The sequence below is a fragment of the Cynocephalus volans genome, chromosome 4 (assembly GCF_027409185.1).
Source record: "Cynocephalus volans isolate mCynVol1 chromosome 4, mCynVol1.pri, whole genome shotgun sequence".
Classification (NCBI taxonomy): Eukaryota; Metazoa; Chordata; class Mammalia; order Dermoptera; family Cynocephalidae; genus Cynocephalus; species Cynocephalus volans.
In genome coordinates, this window is record NC_084463.1 from 148,049,481 (window position 1) to 148,069,713 (window position 20,233).

General features: G+C 35.1%; 1 pseudogene; it reads right to left on the reverse strand.

The window, feature by feature from the left end:
• Positions 1-13,201: 13,201 nt before the first annotated feature.
• Positions 13,202-14,141, reverse strand: LOC134374574 (olfactory receptor 5D16-like; annotated as a pseudogene).
• Between the last annotated feature and the right edge of the window lie 6,092 nt (positions 14,142-20,233).

Consider the following 20,233-nt stretch of genomic DNA (forward strand, 5'->3'; position numbering starts at 1 on the left):
GCTTCATGTGTTTCTGTGAAGAGTGACACAGAAGAGTGGCTCTCAAAGTGCAGTCCCCAAACAGCAGCAGCAGCACCACCTGGAACTTCTTAGGATTCCAAATTCTGCAGCCTCCTAATCCAACTTCTAAATCTAAAACTCTATGATGAGGCCCACAATTTGTGGTTTAACCTGGCCTCCAAGTGATTTTGATGCATTCTAGAGGGTGAGAACCAGTGGTGTGGAAAATATATAGTAATCATGATATTGTTGAAAATCAGCACATGTCAGTATTATTAATGTAGAAGTGAAATAGAAATTTATGTTACAAAAAATTATAAAGAGAGACGCAGAAGAGAAGCACAGAGAACCTTGTCATCTTTCTAAGAATGACCCTAAAGATCAAGAAGATGGCTTGACACTGCAATTGGTGGTGCATAAATGTTAGTATTACTTGTTTTTGTATTTTCTAACTTTTCTAGGTATAATACAGAATCAAATAAACACAGAGTTTAAGAGTTGGGATAACCCTTAAAATGTACCCGGCCCATACCTTCCATCTAGTGTTTCAGAGTTTGTGACAGAATCTCATCAATTAGATGTTTCCAAACCCTCCATTAAAACCTTCCTCAATGCACACTGCCACCTGCTGTATTCTTATGAGTCTTTTATTTACCTTATACTAACTTATATTATTTATTAAATAAAGATAATCAATAAATTTTTTATTAATTGATTATTAATGTGCTTTAGGTTATCCTCTTGATATACACACATATATATCCTCATATATATACATACATATGTGTATATATATATATATATCTTAATATCAACAACAGTATTTTCATACAAAATATGTTCTACTACACAATGAAAATTACACAATAAAAATTGCCTATTCCTTAACCAAGAATAAGAATCCCGCTTTTACGACTTGGTAAATTTAGGGAAGATAAGGGTCTGAAAAGTGGGAGGACATGAAAAGAATAGTCTTGTAACAGGTGAAGCAGAATGAATGAAGATATACACACTAGGCTGCTGCAGAAATGCATGTATAAATTTTTTCATCTTCTCAGCTTTACCAGGAACATGTTCCGACTCCTGACTCAGCCCCATGAATTTCTACCTTTACCTGCAGTATAAGCAACCCGATACACAGCATGAATCTATCAAGAGCATATTATTTTCAGTAGCAAGTGGGCCAGGATAGGTACAGTTTAAACATTAACTATTGCTCACACTTTTAATAAATGATTCCCCCCTCAACATTTTATCATATTAGTAAAGCCTGAAACTACTGCTCTGGCTACTTGGCATACTTACTTGGTAAATAACAAATAGATACTCAGATAAAAACTTGATATTTAAGCCTTGGCATTTTCAAATAACTTTCTACCACCAATGGTTAGAAGTAGACTTGTACTCAAATCAAAACCAGGCCAAGGGGTGTTCAATATCAACAAATACACATTTTCTGCAACATTTTTCCATTTTCCATCACCGATTCCACTGTTTCCAGTTTCTTGAGTATAAATGTAATTCTAATAAATACTTCATGACGTATTAGTGAAAATTAAAGTATCTCTGAACATAAAAAGGGACATATGGAATTTTTAGAGTAATTTATATAAACTAGACCTCCACGTTTCCCACCTCAGTTGAAAGATGTCAAAAGACAAATGAACTAAACTGAAACCAGAAATTCTGGACAAATTTGCTGAGAATTTCCTTTTATAATTAATGAATCTTAGGCAGTTTTCTTCTCAGCAATAAAGCATTCTTTAAGATATCAACAGGCTTGAGATTTGCAACAAAAGTGGCAGTACATTTCAATGAATGTGCCAGTAAAATGGCATTTAAATTTCAGGTCATAAGAAATCTCAGAGAATACAAGGAAAAAACTGAAGGCTGTATACACAGTTGTGACACCACTATACCCTGGGCTTTATACCTGTCCCCATGACTTTGGAGATATAGACCCCAAGGAATTATAATTGGGGTATTCCTCAATGGGCTTCCAAACATATAATTTGTTGAAACACTGTGTCTGGTATCACTGTGAGAGATGCATTTTTCTAAATTATTAGGAATAATTACTTCACCACATCTATTCCATTCGCTTCTGTTAAGTATTGAATTACTGAAATAAAACATGTTCATGGAAGAGAACATTACTGAGTGGTTAGAAAATAAGAAAAAGATAAGTATTCTTATGTAGCTGGTATTATATTAACAGCAGTTTCATTTTTGTATTGAAATTTATAGTGGAGAAATCTGACAAACACTACATAAAGTACAAGATAAAAGTTATCATGAGCAGTGATATGTGATTGACATACTTCCTTCGACACCCATAATCTCAGCTTAATACCAGTGATTTCCAAAATATTGTTTAGAAGCATACAGAATGCACCCTCCCTTTAAGTAGTTTTTAAGAGCAACATCTATTCAGACACATTAATATCGACTAATTTTTCCTGTGTGTAAGTATTGTATTAATAAAATAATATGATTTATACACTTGATATTTGCCTTTTCTTGCTTAACCTTATGGCTCTGAAATTTCATGATGTTGTTCTGAGTATGTGTGGAGTATGCATAAAGCAAATGTACTTCACAGGGCCTGGTTTTCCAAAGCCTTGCAGTTTCAAATATTGACCTTGCAAAGGACAGGAAATTTTCCCCAGGCTATAGTCTCTGTTGTAAGATTAAGATTTGTGGCACAGCAAGGTTGCTGGCTCAAAGACAGACACATTACTGATTGATATGTAAAGATACTGGGAAATTGCTGTAAGAAGATAATGTTTGCTAAAATCAAGCTTTTGTTAGTGGATTGACTTAATTGCATTATAGAATGTCACCTTCCTTGTCTTACTGAATGTGATCAGCTTCTATTGTTAAACTTTTTAAACTGTACTTAGAAAACCCCCACCAATGTTCTCTTCCTGTAACTTCTTGGTCTGGAGAATGAATATGGGAAGAGAATCCCAATTCGTGGTTAATTTCTCAAATGGTAGGAATGCCTCTATCTTGATGTTCTGGGAGATTAACCCCTTTTTGGGGCTTCTCACTGCTCAGACGAGATAGGCTTTGAGTAATCTTTGGCAGCTCCAGTTACCCAGGGGAAAAGGGGTGACAAATCCGTGGGAGGCAAAGCAACAAGTATGGGTAATTAATGTATTTTTTTATTTCTGTATAATACTAATTAAATATACAACAAATTTTTTATAGACTATGAGTTTTTTTCAGTTTGAGACAATTAGAAATAGCATTTTTCTGAGCATTCTTTTCTCTTTCTTTGATGCAAATGTAGTTCTATTGAGTATATACTAAGGAATGTAACTATGAGCATGTACTTCCACAGAAGTTTCCAGAGGTTTTGATCAACTTTACACTCATACTCAGCATTTTAGAAATTTGTTAAATCCACCTCCTTGCCAACACGTGATTTTATCAATTTAACTTCTTTTTGAAGTTCATTCATTACATTGTTTGCTAGTATTTCTTGTGTGTTTTTGTAGTTTATAGTTAGTATGAGCTCTTCTATATAGTAGTTCTTACATGCATGACTCATCCATGTTCAAATGATTCTTTACAGTATTTTCTAGGTTGATTTCCTTAGTGGCAGACTCCAAGACAAGGATTTAGATGTAAGTAATTTATTGGTATGAGGATTTTAGTAAGCATCATTAGCTAAGTTGAAAAGACAGCATTGATGAACAGGTTATTTTTGTGGGCAATTATAGATGATACCTCAACTTCCTCAACTCTGGATGGGACAAGCTAGAGTTAGATTGTTTACAGTCTTCCCAAGGTGTCCATGGAGATTAAGATGCAGTTGGCCAAAAAATAATCCGTTCATCAATGCTGTCTTTTCAACTTAGCTTAGCATCTTAGTACCACTGGACACCTTTGGAAGACTGTGAACAACCTGTCTGTAGCTTTTCTTATCCAGAGCTGATGAAGTTAAAGTATTTACACACTCTCTACAAGTATCATTCATTGAGACCCATTTGTGGAGGTTTCCAGCTGACCTAGGCATGAACAAAACCCACTCCTACTACCAAAATAAAAAGCCTATGGATAGAAAGTCATGGGTAGTTTCAGTTAAAAAAAAAAAAAGATAAATATATCTGAAGAAATAAAATATAATAAATAGAAAAAGAAGACAGAAGAAATTAATGGAGTAAATAGCAAACATAAAAGAGGAGATAAACAAATCCAAAATTGTTCATTGATAAAACTGATTAAAATCTCCTATATTTAATCAAAGAAAAAACAACAGAGATAAGGCAAAAATAACTAATTTTAGTAATGAAAAGTGAGAATCATTACAGATCCTGCCAATTTAGGAAGGAGACTATTATGAAAAATATTGTATCAGCAAATTTAAAAACTCAGACATAGTGGATGAAGTCTTAAAAAAAGAACAATAAAATGAATGGACTCAAGAATCTATTGAGATTTTAATCTTCCTACCAATATTAGAGAAATTAAATTCATAATTGAAAACTTTTCTATTAAATAAAAACCTTTTCTATTTTTCACTGCATTCTAATATTATGCATAATTTTTCAGTGAATTGAATAAAAAGAAATACTTCCCAGTTCATTTTAAGAGACTCGCATAGATCTCTCCCATGTGGATTTGTTCTAAGCTGTATTTTAAACCCTGTGTTTCTCTGTTTATTCATTTCCTGGAAGATCTCTACAGCTCTGAGAGAAGGGCGCTCAGGCCCCCCACACTTATTTTGGGGGGATTTGTATCTCTTTAGGTCTAATAGTCCTTGACATATATATCTGGTTGCTCCAGTGCTGGGTGAATTTATATTAATCATTGTTGTGTTTTCTTGCTGAATAGATCCCTTTATCATTATATAGTGGCTTTCTTTGTCTCTTTTTTTAAGAGGAAAAACTGAATTATCTTTCTATTCTCTCTGTAAGATATAATATTACATACTTCTCATATGAAAAGATGGTCAAAGAGTGTGCAGCCAAAAATATAGGGATAAAATTGTTATAGAGAAATAATAGCCAGTTATTTATTTTAAAATATTATGAAATTTTTCTAACTTTCGTGATATTTGTGGTATCTACCAGCATTTTTTTCTCTTGTATTTTTGCTTCTCAGAATACATTGCAGTTGATTTTCATGTCCCTTATGCTTTAGGTGATGAGGTTTGTCTCTTATGGATTTTGGATTAAAGTCTATTTTATCTCATATAACAGTATCCATTCCTCCTTGTTTTTGGTTTGCATTTGTGTGGTGTATCTTTTTTCTTCCCTCCACTCTTAGTCTGTATATGTCTTCACAGGTTAGATGAGTCTCTTGAAGACAGAATAGAGTTAGGTATTGCTTTTTATTTATTTTCCACTTTTTTAAAAGTTTATTTATTTGTAATTATTATTGTTTTATATTCTATGATGCTGCGGAGCAGTCGACGGGGAGGGGAAGAGAATGGGGAAAGAAATAGGGTTTAGAAAGGGGAAGGAGGAGGGGTGTGATGGAGGCATGTGGCACCCCCCTCATTCCTTTGGGGGAGACCAGGGGCTTCCAGCAGTGTCTTGATCATTGCTGGGCTGGGTACAGATGGGGGGGCGGCGCTGAAGCCCTTGCCACCACACCATCCCAGCTCGGGAGACTGGGGAACTTCCTGAGGTGACTGGGTAGTCACCACTGGGCTGGTTGCAGGTGTCAGGGTACTATGGCAGAGGCTCTTGTTGCCCCACTGCCCCAGTTCAGGAGAGCCCAGGCACTTCCTGCAGTGGCTTGGTGGTCATCATTTGGTTGGTTGCAGGTGTTGGTGGGTGTGGCTGAGGCCCTTGGCTCCCCACTGTCCCAGCTCAGGAGAGCCCAGGGGCTTTCTGTGCTGGTTGCATGAGTCAAGGGGGTGTGGCCAAAGCCCTCAGCCCCATGCTGCCATCGCTCAGGAGAGCCGGGGTGCTTCCTATGGCGGCTCAGTGGTCATTCATGGCTTGGTTGTGGGTGTCAGGGTGCATGGCTGAGGCCCCCAAGGGCCTCGTCACTGTCTTGGTAGCCCAAGGGTCTTCTGATCCTTCTAGGTTTTATAAGTGTTCTTTGATGATGTGAGAACATTACTAGTTAATATCAAACTTTGTCTCTGGTCTGTGGGGATTTTGTTTTTTCTTCCAGTTCTGTGTTTGATTATTTGCTGTTTCAATCACTTAAACTATGCACTAGAACTAATTTTTTGTCCTTTTCTTACTTCTAAAATGGAGGAGATTTCCTGTGGGAACCAGTACTTGAGCTCTGTGTTTGACCTAAATTGCTGCTTTGCTGCTGATACCGTGTGGAAGGCTTTTGTGAAGCTCAGATTTTAATGGTTGACTTTATAGGTACTTCCAGGTCTTGTGAGATCTGGTACACCTGGATTGTGTAGAAACTCTGGTCTTGGCCTGAGTCTTTTCAGCAAACTGCAACCCTTGTAGTTCTATATTCTTGACCAGTCTCCACTGAGGGGTCTTGTGCTGACTGGGGGACAGAACAGCTGCCCATGTTATGCCCAGTGTTCTTCTGGTGCACCCATCTCCCCCATTACCCACATTCCAAATGCTTCCCATGGCGTGGGCCATGCTCTGGTCCCTTGTGATGACTCAACATACTCTTAGTGGCTCCTTTTTTTCAGTTGTTGCAGCTCCTTGATCCTATGTGTGTCCACAAGAACACTATTAGTAGTCTTGCTGGCCTGGGGGCCACCAAGGCCCTCTTGTCCACTGCTACCTCCAAGTAACTTCACACAAAGGGCACAACTGACACTTGTGCCAGCTCCTGCTCCATTTAATCACCAGCTCCAGTCTTGAAGTGACCAGGGATCCAAATGGTTGGAGCGGTTCTTTCTTTCTCTCATTGTGGCTTTTCCCACCTTCAAGCATACCATTTTCTTCTTGTCTGTAGAGTTTCAGTTGAGAAGTCGGCTATTAGTCTGATGGGGTCCCACTTATAAGTGGCTTGATGCATTTCTCATTTGCTTTTAGGATTCTCTCTCTGTATTTGAGCTTTGCCAGTTTGACTATAGCATGTTCTGGAGAGGTTTTTTTTGTACTGAATTTGTTTGGGGATCTTTGAGCTTCCTGGGTCTGAAGGTCTGTGTCTTTCCCTATACCTAGGAAGTTTCCTATTATTATATCAGTGAATAGATTTTCGATGCCTTTACCTTTCTCCTCCCCTTCTGGAATACCATGATGTCAATGTACATGTCAAGTTTTTCTGCTAGCTCTCATATATTTTCTCCATTTAAAAAAAATTATTATTTTTTCCTTTTTTATTTTCTATTTTTGTCTACCGGGTTTTTTTTTCATAAAGAATATTTTAGAGATCACAGATTCTTTCTTCTCCTCGCTGTAAGATGCTGCTTCAGCTCTCGGTTGTGTTTATTTCATTGAATGAGTATTTCATTTCCAGGATTTCTGCTACATTCATTTTCAAGATATTAATCTCTTGGTGAATTTCCTCCTCATGTCCTGCATATTTTTTTTTTTGTTTGTTTCATTGTGATGTCTGACTGTGTCTTCTCTAATCTCATCAGTTTCCTTGAGATTGTTAGTTAGAATTCCTTTTTAGTCATTTCAAAGGTTTCCTTTCCTGTAAGGTCAGCTACTTGAGAATTACTATATTCCTTTGGTGGTGTCATATTTTCCTGAGTTTTTCATATTTCTAGTATTTCAACATTGATTTCTTGTAATCTGGTAGCTCACTTGCTTCTTCTATTTCTCTGGAGTGGACTTTGAGGATAACGACTTCTTCCTCTATTTCCAGGTTCCCCTAGTCACTCTCCTTTGTCAATGCAGTTGAGTATGTGATGAGCCACCTGCATGGTGGTCATAGCTGCTATTGTGGTGGCAAGCTGTCCTTGTGGCAATAGAAGCAGTAGTAGCAGTGGTTTTGGATTACCTCTCTGGAAGTGGTTCAGTCTTCCCTGTTCTGTAGGCAGTGCTCCTTCTAGCTCCTGCACTGGCTGGTGGGGTGCATTGGGGCTGACTGGGACATTTCCCTACCTTGGGCTTCCCTATCACAGTGCCAGTTCTCCTCCTTCCTGCTGATCAAGATGGCGGGGGTCATTTGGTTCTGCCCAGGTCACTTCTCTGCCTAGGGCCTCCCTGTCATGGGGAATTCCTCCTCTCTAGCTGTTTTAAGTATTCTGTTTCATAGTTTCCATGACTTTGCTGAAATTCCTCATTTGTTTATGTATGTTGTCCACCTTTTCCAACAAGAGTCCATAGAAGCTGTAGTAATTATATAATTTTTTCTAATATTTCTAAAATCTAGTTCATATCTGATGTAGTTCTGTTCATTTGTCTGTTTCATAGTGAGCTGTTCTCTCTTACATTTTGTATGCCTTGTAATTTTTGTCTTAGAATGAATGTAATTTGTAGGATAATAGAAACCAAAGACATGATATTTTTTCCTGGTGATTTACTCATTTCCTTTGCTCAGCATTATGTGTGCTAGTTGAGTGGGACTTCAGTTCTACTGATACTGTGATTACCTCAGTATACCACATAACAAATTCCTCTTGTTTGGCTTTATATTTTAGGTGGTGACTGGTTTGCCAAAGATTCTGGATGCCTAATTCATTTGAAGCTTTAGGCCATTCCTTTGCACAGGTACTTCAGGAGGACCTCCCTCCAGATTTTTCCCCTCCTCCAGCAATGGAATTCTGTAACTAATTACTGTATGGATGTTATTTGGTTACCCAATGATCTCAGCTATCTTATGGGCTTTAGAATAATTGTAATTTTTCAAAATATCTAATTATATAAAAATAGTAGGTTTCGTGCCGTAATATTGGGACAAAACTCTCTCTAGGTTGCTTCCACTTAGACTTAAGTCAGAAGTTTGATAATATTGATTTAAAGATTAAAATAAATAAAACTAAAACAGAATTATAAAATTGTTGTTTAATAAATCATGCTAACAACTTTTTATAAACTGGAAACTGAGAAAGTTGGTATTTCTAATGACTGTCTATCAATTTCATTTGACAATAAGGAGATTACCAGATATGCATTTACCAGCAACAACAAAAAATGGACATGAACCGATACAATCAAATATTAAAATAATCATTATATATTCACTGGTGATAAGGTCCCAAGAGATTTTAACATACCGCATAGATGGTGTTAAAAAAATATTGACATTGCTATTACAAAAATACAAAAAACAAAAGTTTTTTTCATCTTTTTCATTATAAACAAATTTAAGGATGCTGAAACCTATGTTATTTTAGCACTATAAACACTGGAAATTATAAGTAAGAATTTTATTCTAAATTAAATTTAAGATGAATTATTTTTTAAGTTGATTGAAAATTCTACAAATTACAAAGATTTTCAAAATTATATCTTTTAAGAGGCATGTGACTAAAAAAATTGAATTATACTAACGAATTTATCATGCTCCATAGAGCAGCTATAGGACCTACCAAAAATACATTTATTATTTCTAATTGAAGCATGTGAATTAAACATATTTTTTGGGGTGCAGTGTTGGCTACCATCACTCATATAGAACACGTGTTGGTCAAATCAATATCATTAGCATGTTCATTATTACAAATTATAATTACTCTTTGTGTTCCTTGCCCAATGTCTCCTCAACTTCCTTCCCCTTCGCCCCTTCCACCTCTAGAACCATACATTGGTTCTCTCCTTCTCAAATTCAATGTCTATTGTGATCTTTTCTTTCCTTCTTTCCTTCTTTTCTTCTTTCTTTCCTTCCTTCCTTCCTTCTTAGAATCCAGTTATGAGTGAGAACATGCGACATATCTCTTTCTATGTCTGGCTTATTTCACTTAACATAATTTTGTCCAACCTCATCGATGTTGCTGCAAATGATACAATTTTATTCTTTTTTATGTCTGAGTAGTATTCCTTTGTGTGTATATACCACATTTTCCTTATCCAGTAGTCCACTAATGGACACTTAGGTTGGTTCCATATTTGGGCTATTGTAAATAGAGCTGCAATGAACATGGGAGTGCGAGTATCTCTTCAAAATGATAATTTCCCTTCCTTTGGGTATGTGCCCAGAAGTGGGATTGCTAAATCACATAGTAGTTTTATTTTTAGTTGTTTCAGAAACCTTCATACTTTATTCCATAATAAATTTACTATTTTACTGTCCCACCAATAGCATAGGATGTTTTCCCTTTCTCCACATCATTTCCAACATTTGTTATTCTGTCTTTTGAATACTGGCCAGTAAAACGGGGATGAGATGATATCTAAGTGTGGTTTTCCACATCGTCACCAGCATTTGTTATTCTTAATCTTTTTAATTTGGGACAGTATAACTGGACTGAGATCATATCTCAGTGTGGTTTTGAATTGCATTTCCCTGATGATTAGTGATGCTAATCATGCAAAACAGTTCATGTCTTAGGGTTTCATGTCTTATACTTAAGTCTTTAATCTGTTTGTGTTGATTTGGGTATATGATGAGAGCTGCAGGTCTAGTTTCATTCTTCTGTATATGTATATATATATATACCAAATTTTCCCAACAACCTTTCCTGAAGTGGTGGTCTTTTACCTGTTTGTTCTTGTTCCTTTTGTCAAAGATCAGTTGGCTGTAAGTATGTGGCTTGATTTCTGGGTTTTCTGTCCTTTTCTGTTGGTCCATATGTCTGTGTTTATGCCAGTACCATGCCATTTTGATTAAAATAGCTTTGTAAGATAATTTGAAGTCACTTAGTCTTATGCCTCCAGCTTTATTATTTTTTTTACTTAGGACTGCATTGGCTATTTGGTGTCTTTTTCTGTTCCATGTGAAATTTAGGATTGTTTTGTTCTATTATTGTCAAGAATGTCTTTTGTATTTTGATGGGGTTTGCAATGAATCTGTAGACAGCTTTGGATAGTATGGACATTTTCACAATGTTAATTCTTCCAATCCAACAGCATTGAATGTCTTGCCACTATTTTGTGTCCTGTTTAACTTCTCTCAGAAGTGTTTTGCAGTTCTCTTTGTAGAGATCTTTCTCCTCCTTGGTTAAATTTATTTCTAGGGGTTTTGGTTTTGTTTTGTTTTTGAGTATTGTACACAGGCTTGCTTTCTTGATATCTTTTTCTGCAAGTTTGCTATTGGACTATAAAAATGTTACTCATTTTGTATCCTACAACATTATCGAAACTGTTAATCAGCTACAAGGTTTTGGTAAATTCTTAAGGTTTTTCTATATTTATATTCATGTCATCTGCAAACAGGGACAGATGTTAACTTTGTGTTTTCTAGTCTGGATGCCCTTTATTTCTTTCTCTTGCCTTATCGCTCTGGCTAGTACTGCAAATACTATATTAAATGGGAGTGGTGAGAGTGGGCATCATTTGAAATCTAAAGTTTTAAAATGAAGAAAACAGAATTTTACAGCAGTATTTATTGAAAATGTTAGTGCCTGTGTCATTCAATCCTTAAATTATTGTCTTGATTATTTCACCCACTAATTATAAATCTTTAATCAGAGCACATGAAACAGTATGTAGCTCTATTTTCTCAGAATAAAATTTAAGATATTTTCTCTTGTACTTAATGAAAATGTAATCTTCTTTTGCAGTGCAAGGGAGAAAAAAATAAGGATTTCCTCTTCCAAAATCACTTATTCCTTATTGCTTCCATTCAAGACTGATTTAATTTGCTATTATTTTTCCACCATTATTGTAGATAAGTTAAAGATTAAGAAAGTGGCAATGTAGTGTGGAAGACAGTTTATTTGTGAATATATAATGCAATGTTGGTAATCATTAAAATTAATTAGGGAATAAAGGTGATTATAATATAATAAATTTATAATCATAAAACCATTGCCAATCATTTATTTGAACTTATATAAAATGTTGCTCAGTTTTCATTTTCCTTTCCCAAAACAGCCAGAATTTCTTCCCATGATATTTTCTCACTTAATTTGGAAGTTTCATCCAGTCACAAAGAGTAGAGAACACAATAAGAATATAAGTACCTAATGTAAAATTTATGATAGGAGAGATGAAAGAAAAGACAAATACCATATTATCACATTTCCATCTTTGTTACCTGTGTCTGTAAGCACCTCTTATAAATATTATACTTATTAGGGAAATACCAAACCTTCCAAATATACACAATAGTCTTGATCTTCATGTGTTTGTGTAGATAACAATTAGAAATGCAATTAATTTACAACAACATTCAAGATAAAGCAGGTATATCATCTCTCAATTCTTATAACAACTCCATTATTTTACGAAGATGGCCTAGAGAGTTCTGATGAAGAGAATTGTCATATATCCCTGCTCACCCTGCCCTATGAACATTTACGAAGAAGAAAATAAGCAATGTTCAATGTGAACATATCATCTCTATTTCTTTTCTCAGTATTCCATGAAGAAATTTAATATTTTTAAACATCTTATAAATCCATTCATTCCCTACATTGAAACTCTCTCTTGAAATTATTTAGAATAGTAGCAACATCTTATTCAAGTGTACATTCCTTCAAGTACCTAACAATATACCTTTCAAGCATCTGACATAAAATAGTAACTCAAGAATATTTATTGAATCATTCACTTAAAAATACATAATCACCTCCTGAACATTGTTTTTTTTTTTTCTTTTTTTAAAAAATCCTGAATAAAACTTGTTTCTTTCTCTTTGTTTCTCATAAAAACAGGCCCATCTTGCAAGGCCAAGTTAATATAGCACACAATTATGAAGCAATCCCTCCTACATCCCCAAATGATATTAATGTACCTCTCCCACCAATCCTACTGTATTTACAAAGATCACTACATTTTAAGTCCTAGACGGTGAGACTAACTTTTCCCAAGTACCATTTATTTCACCATATTTACAACAAAAAATCAGTTGTTCAATTTAGCACCTACAAACAGGAAACAAGGAATGAGAGAACTAGACTTTATGACACTTTTTCAATATACCAGCATATTGTCCACACTACTATATGCTTTTTGTAACTGTCTATGAACCATATCATATTGTTAAGATTTTATAGGCAAAGTAAAAATCAAGGTAGTTCATCCTCTCTAGTTTATCAAGATGATCCAAGTGTAGTCTCTCTGACAAGAATCACATATTTATTCCATTGTAAAATGTTTTCTCTCTTTGAAATCTAACTTTTTAAAAAATAAAATTTGATGCACAGTTCATTAACAAGATAAATAATAAATTCCTCTGCAATAACCAAATAAAATGGATGCATTCAATGTGAAAAATATTTTCTGTCCATTATCTTGCTGACTGTAACGTTGACATCCTTATTTCTCAGACTCTAGATCAGGGGATTCAACATGGGAATCGCCACTGTGTAAAACACAGAGGCCACTTTGACTGTGTGTCTGGAGTTTTTGGAGTTCGGCACACAGTAGAGGAAGAGGATGGTCCTGTGGAAGATGGTGATGACGGTCAGGTGGGCGGCACAGGTGAAGGCTTTGAGATACCCACTAGCTGAATGCATCTTCAGGGATGTGATAATGAAGAACACATAAGAGGTGAGAATGATGAGCAGTGTGATTATTTAATTAAAGGTGGCAACAGTGAAAAGAAGTATCTGGGTGAGATAACAATCAGAGCAAGAGAGGGACATCAGGGATGATAACTCACAGAAGAAGTGATTGATTGTGTTGAAGCCCTGAAAAGATAATTTTAAAGCAGAGCACATGAGTGTCGAGGAGCATGCCACTCCCCAAACATATGATACCACCACCAGCATGGCACAGATTTTCTGGGACATGGCAACTGTAGCGCAGAGGGTTTCAAATGGCCGCAAAAAGATCATAGGCCATCACAGCAAATAGAATCAACTCAGTGACCACAAAGGTGCAAAAGAAAAAGAACTGCACCATACACCCTGAGAATTAGATGGTTCTGTCTGCCACAACTAGGTTCAGCAGCATCTTGGGAGCAATGACGGAAGAATAGCAGAAATCCACAAATGAGAGGTGGCTGAGGAAAAAATACATGGGAGTGTGCAATTTGGGGTTAATTTTGATGATCATAATCATTCCGAGATTCCCGACTACACTGAAACTGTAGACTGCCAGAAATACCACGAACAAGGGAACCCGCAGTTCCGGATTGTCTGAAAAGCCCAAGAGGGTGAAAGTGGCCTCAGAAGATACATTTCTCTCTGCCAGAAACATGTTTCCCTTTGGTGCAACCTGAAAATCAGTCTTGGTAATAAAATATACAAAGTGATTGACACATAGACCACGTTTAACTCTTCCCTCTGTAGAACGTAAGATGAGACAAAATAGATATCTCGTATGATACTCATAGGTATTAATTATCAGGACAGGAATAACTAAACTTTCAGAAATAGAATTACTAGTAAATGTCACTTTCTCACATATTGCAACATTAATTCTACCATGTGTATCAAGTGTAATTTTAGAAACAAACAAGTGCAATAATTATTAACTTAACCAATTTGTGTGGTGATATGTAATCAAATCCTAATGTGAAACATTTAACTCATTTAACTTCATGAACTCTGCAAAGAAAAGTCTAGAAAAATAAAATAATTTATTAAATTGGTCCTACAATTACTAATGAAAAGTGAAAGCACCTCAATTAACTTCTATAATTGTTACTATTACCTATGTAACAATGATATGTGCATATATTGTCATATACCAAAAGAGTAGTTCATTTAGTTATCGTGTGTGTGTGTGTGTGTGTGTAGTCTAATTATTAATTTGGCATTTTAATCATTACTCTTTTTATTGACTACATAGATCAGACATTCAAGTTAATAACTTATGGTTTTCAACAAGATTCCAATTGAACTGCCATATTTTACAGGTGAGCAAACAGAAACTTGATAAAGGCATGACTTGCCCAATGACAAATAGATATTGGGTGAGCAACAAACCCAGTGTCCGTGACTCCCACTGCTGTATCCATCTTTATATGCCTGTCTCTGATCTGCATAATAGACAAAGATCATAACATTTTACTTCGTGAAGATCACATTTTCATACTTTACTTTGCTAAAACTTTTGATCACTTTTAAGGTAATCTTTATATTATAAAACTATGAAAACTAGTTTAGTGAAAGTGTTGAGGGCTTCACAGATGTTCTGAATATTCATGCCAAGATGAAATAAAGAGAATGGAATGTTTAAAAAATTGTCACCATTTAGGAATAAGTATGATAAGAAAACAAACAAACATACATATTGCCGAAAACACTTCCTTTTCCTAAGCCCCTCTCTGCTCTCCCTGTATGTCACTTAGAACACTCATTCCCTCCCTCTATTGCCTGTTAAGGATATGGATAGGAATGTTAAGGAGTCATTACATCCTGATGACATTCATGAGAGAAGTGTTCTTAATAGAGAGAATGCTGGGAATTCTCAAATCGATACACAGGTAGGGTTGTCAGATACAATACAGGACCCCAGTTAAATTTGAATCTAAGAAAAGGAATTATTTGCTATAAGAACATACTAGATATTGCATGGGACAAATCTTACTGAAAACAGTTGCAAAATTTAAATTTAATTCAGCATCTTGGTTTTTTGTTTCCCAAGTCTGGCTACTCTATACACAGTAAAACTGAGAACCTTAGGGCAACCAAAACATCCCTGCTCATCTGGAGCTTTCCTAGTGTTAATACTAGAAGTCACTCACTCCAGAAATTCCATCAGTCTTCTCCCCTTTTAATGAAGACATACTACTCAGACTAACATTTGTGGTAAAGACATCTCACGTTCTGCAGTATAAGAAATAGGTTCTAGATGTTCCAGCATTAAAGGTCTGAGGTCTCATGCAAAACTGAGAGCTCTCCATGGCCCTATATGTCCAGGTATCCAAGGATTTAAGGATCAATGTGAAGACATCTTTTCCAGTAAATTTTCAATATTATAAAACTCTTTCTTATTGCCCTATTTCAGGCTTTCTAAACCTCAGCAGCACTGATACCCTGTGCTAGACTATTCTTTGTCATGGGAAGCTACCCTGTGCATTGTATCATGTATAACAGCATCACTGATTTCTGCCCACTAGATGAGAATCACACTACTCCCACCCAGTCATGAAAATCATAAATGTCTCCAGATATTGCCAAATCTCTCTTTCAGTGAGAGGAAAAAGGGATACATAAAATGTTTTAGTTCATAACTCCTGCTTTTATTTACTTGATCCTGGAATATTTCAGCATTTCTTCTGTCTGAATTCAACTGAAGACTAAGGTGCAATTTAAATATTATGGTTCCTTATGACCCAAATTATATTATTTGGGTTAAAATTTTCTGTTATCTGGGAATCCAAGCAGTGTGGTATCTAAAATCTTCTTCCTTATAATAACTTTTTTTTTTTTTGCTTCATGAACATGCCCTGCCCTAAAATTTTGTGTAGACCTAGTCCTCATTACTGTTTCTCCAGAAGACTCACTTTCTTACTTTAAATTCAATTTTAATTAAATAATTATCTTCCTTGAATAAATTTTCTAAAAGTTCACTGAAGCAAACGGACACATATCCTGAAAACTGTGAGGTTCTTGTCATTCTCCAATTGTCAGGAAACAGCTGATCAGGACATTGTTACAGAGGAGAACAGCTCAGCCCTGTACAAAGCTCTGCAGAAAGAGCACACTTCCCATTCCCTGGATGTCCAGATACATAATGTCTTCACTGGCTCAAAATTTCCCCTAAATTAATATTCCATGAAGAAGTGATAAAACCTAAGCCATCTTCTACATGCGTGAAAAAGAATATCCATATTTCCTCAGACATGCAAACAAACCTGCTGGTGGAAAAGGCAGCTCCCTCCTACCTCTGGAGAGCTTGTTTATGGGGAGATACTGAGACTTTTATTTCTACTCTCACTCCCTGCTTCATCGTGACCTGAAGAAAATTGATTGCCTTATTCCCGAGGGACCTCAAAACAAGCAATTAAAATTAAGTAGTCATTCTGATGAAATTCTGGCTCTCTTGGAAACCTGAAGAAAGACAACATTTTATTTAAACATTTTCTATGAATGTTAAGGTAAAAGTTTAAATGTCCTCAACTTATGTTCCATGATTATATCCATAGTCTCCAAGTCCCTTTTTGCATAATGACAAGTCATGACAATAGGTATCAGTTTTATTTACACAAAAACTATTTCTTAAATATCTACAATACTTCTAGGTTTTGCAAACCTTAACTTTCCGTTTTCACACTAACAACACTAGAAAAGAAGGGAGATTCTGCCTCTAGGTTCCTTACATACTTACTTACATTCCTGCCAAGGATATGAGATGCAGAACACCTCTTTATGTATGTTGAGGCTAGGAATATGAACGTTTGGAATTTGTTTAGCAGTATCTCCAGGAGAAGCTACATCTGTCTAGAATCAATATATTAAAGTGTCTAGTGTTATTGCTAGCATTCCATTTTTCCTATAGAAAAATACAAAGTCTACTCACAGAAGAATCTCTTTTTTGGTTCTGATTGATTGTAAAACTTTTCTCAATTCATCCAGTCTGTAATCCCTTAAAATCCCACATTTCCACAATTCTTGATTGTCTTCTTCATCACCACTTACATTTCTTTAGATCACATTATTTCATGTTTGTACTGTTCGGTGGCCTCCAAATTGGTCTTTTTGTCTATAAATTTATTCTCTTACATGTCTGTCACACTATCACTAAAACAACTCTTTATAAAAGAAATCAGCTTGTATTTATGTATTTGTTTGAAAGTGCATAAACTACTCTGGATATTCATCCAGGACATATACTAGGATTTTTTGCATGACTGAGAAACAAATATATCACTTATTTTAAAAATAAATACATTAAATAAGTGTAAATTGAACTAAAATAAATAAGTGAAAGGTATAATGACCAAGTCATTCCCCATTTTGTAAAGCTGAGTGACAGTCAGTCACTTATGTGTGCATGTACATGTTTCTAAAAATGGCATCCAAAGGCTTCTCTACTACACTTATTCCTTCTCTCTCTGCTGTTCAAATTTCAGTCTTCATAAACATCATTATCTATCTATGTACTGTGTTCTACATAGGCCCACATTATGTAATGTCTCATCAAACTGGGCATCTTTAACTTACCATTCATCTTATTCATCCATCAAAACACCGCTGCAGTGTCAAACTTTCCATAACAAATTTTTTTACTCGTGCAGACCAAGTTAATTATTCTGTGATAGCCACAATGTCTGGATACCAACCTTTATTTAACTACTGTTCAGGCCACTATATGATGCAGTTACTATCTGTTTATGCATTTGTATGTCTTTCCCTCTTACTAGAGTGTGGTTTTCTGGAGTTCAGGAACAATTTCTCTTTCACCAGTGTGTTCTCACGTATTTCTATATCTACTCAAGAATGAATATGCATGAACGTAGCATTAAACAGAATCCTTAGCCTTATTTCCTTCATCTTAAATATTTTCATTATATGTATTCTCCATTTTAGCAGTGAGACGGTGCCCACTGTTGAAGACCATGTCTTATTATTAAAGATAAACATAAATCACAAGTCTTATCTTCCAGTCTTCTGATTTTTGTCTATACTATACCGACTTTGGTCCTTTGGTATAATATTAAATAGTCATACCTGTGACGTCTTGAGTGAGCTGTGTAAATTCAATTTAAAATGCATGGTGGTTTGGACTCTATTGTACTTTTTCCTGACAGAAACCTAGAGGAAGCATTGGCATTTGCCTGTGATTACATATATCTTACAATTAATGGTAAGTAAATCATTGTGCCATAGTTTAGTCAGCTAAGTATATTTCTTGTGAAAATGTTTGATGATGATGAATTTGGCAATACTTGAACTCTTAAATGCTAATGAACGTAGAAGAAGGGTGCATGGCAAGAAATATTTGTATATGAAGGCCTAATTTGGAAGTAAAATGGGATTTGTTCTTATGAAAGTCCTGTCTTTCAAAGTAAATGTTACAAGGCCAGAGACTGTAGGTAGATTTGTCTTCAGTCACTGGCAGTGACATAGGCAAAATCTCCAAAAGAACCTGTAGTGTTGTTTGTCTGCTTGTTTGTTGTGTATGTTCTTTAGCTAAATATCATCACTAGCTACATAAAAATATAAAGCAAAAGCACTCTTCTTCAAAGCTGATATCAATGTTATTAACACTGGAAGCATAAAGTGTGTTTTGCCATAGTTCAAAAATATCCTGAACCAGCTCTTATTCCTACATTTTTAATGCTTAGATTGCATACAACATCAAAGTGGTTCTAAAAGAATTAAACAAGTTACTAAATTGGGACACATTTTAGAATATGGACAATTTTAACCTTGGAATTTATTTCCACTGTTTTTAAGAAGTCTACTTATTGACATGTTTAGTTCATTTTTAAATTCTGAACATTACTTTTTGCTGGTTATTGACTTTTCTGTTGAGACGGGATTTTTAGTCTTCAGAGAATAAATGCTCATATGGTTGAGTTAATTCATTTCTTGGTGTGGGACTATTAAATAAGATGAACTGATCCCAAAATATTTAAAACAAACTCTGTAGTTTGTTGCCATTAAAAGTGATATTTAATCTTCTTTTAATTGAAGTATGCCCTCCTCACACTGAGAATTACTGTATGCAGTGAGAGGCACAGTATGGTTCTGTCCATGTATTACTGTGGCAATGACTGATATAAGAGTAGTACATGGTGCTGTCTTGCATAGCATCAATGGGTCTGTCAGGTATAATCTGTGTTTTTACTGATAAATTGCATTATAAGACAGTATAACCAGACTCTTTATTAAATGTTGGGGTGGGAACTACAGATGTTTTTTCAGGACCTCATTGAATGATTAATGCTAAGAAAGTAGTTTATTTAGAAATGTATGTATGTTAATGAAATATCACATTCCAGGAGGGAAGGAAAAATTCCCAACAAATCATGTTTTGACATTTTTATATCATTTGGGAATGAGAGCTGAACAATTACTTTCTAAGCATTCATTCATTCATTTAAAAAATACAGAAAAATAAAAACCAATAAATTTAAAACATCCAATTTAAATCAAAAGTCATATAAATTTGAGTTAAAATATATAATACATTCAGATTTATTTTAATTGCATTTATTCTTTAAGTTGCCAAAAATTTGGTTATAAATACTTTAAAAACTGCACTATTTTTACACAGTTTGCATGCTACATAAAATTAAATGTTATTACCAATTTACATTTTGCATATCTTATTCTTTGGAATTAATGTTTTTAAAATTTGAAATGTACTATAAATCATTATGAAAAACATCTAGC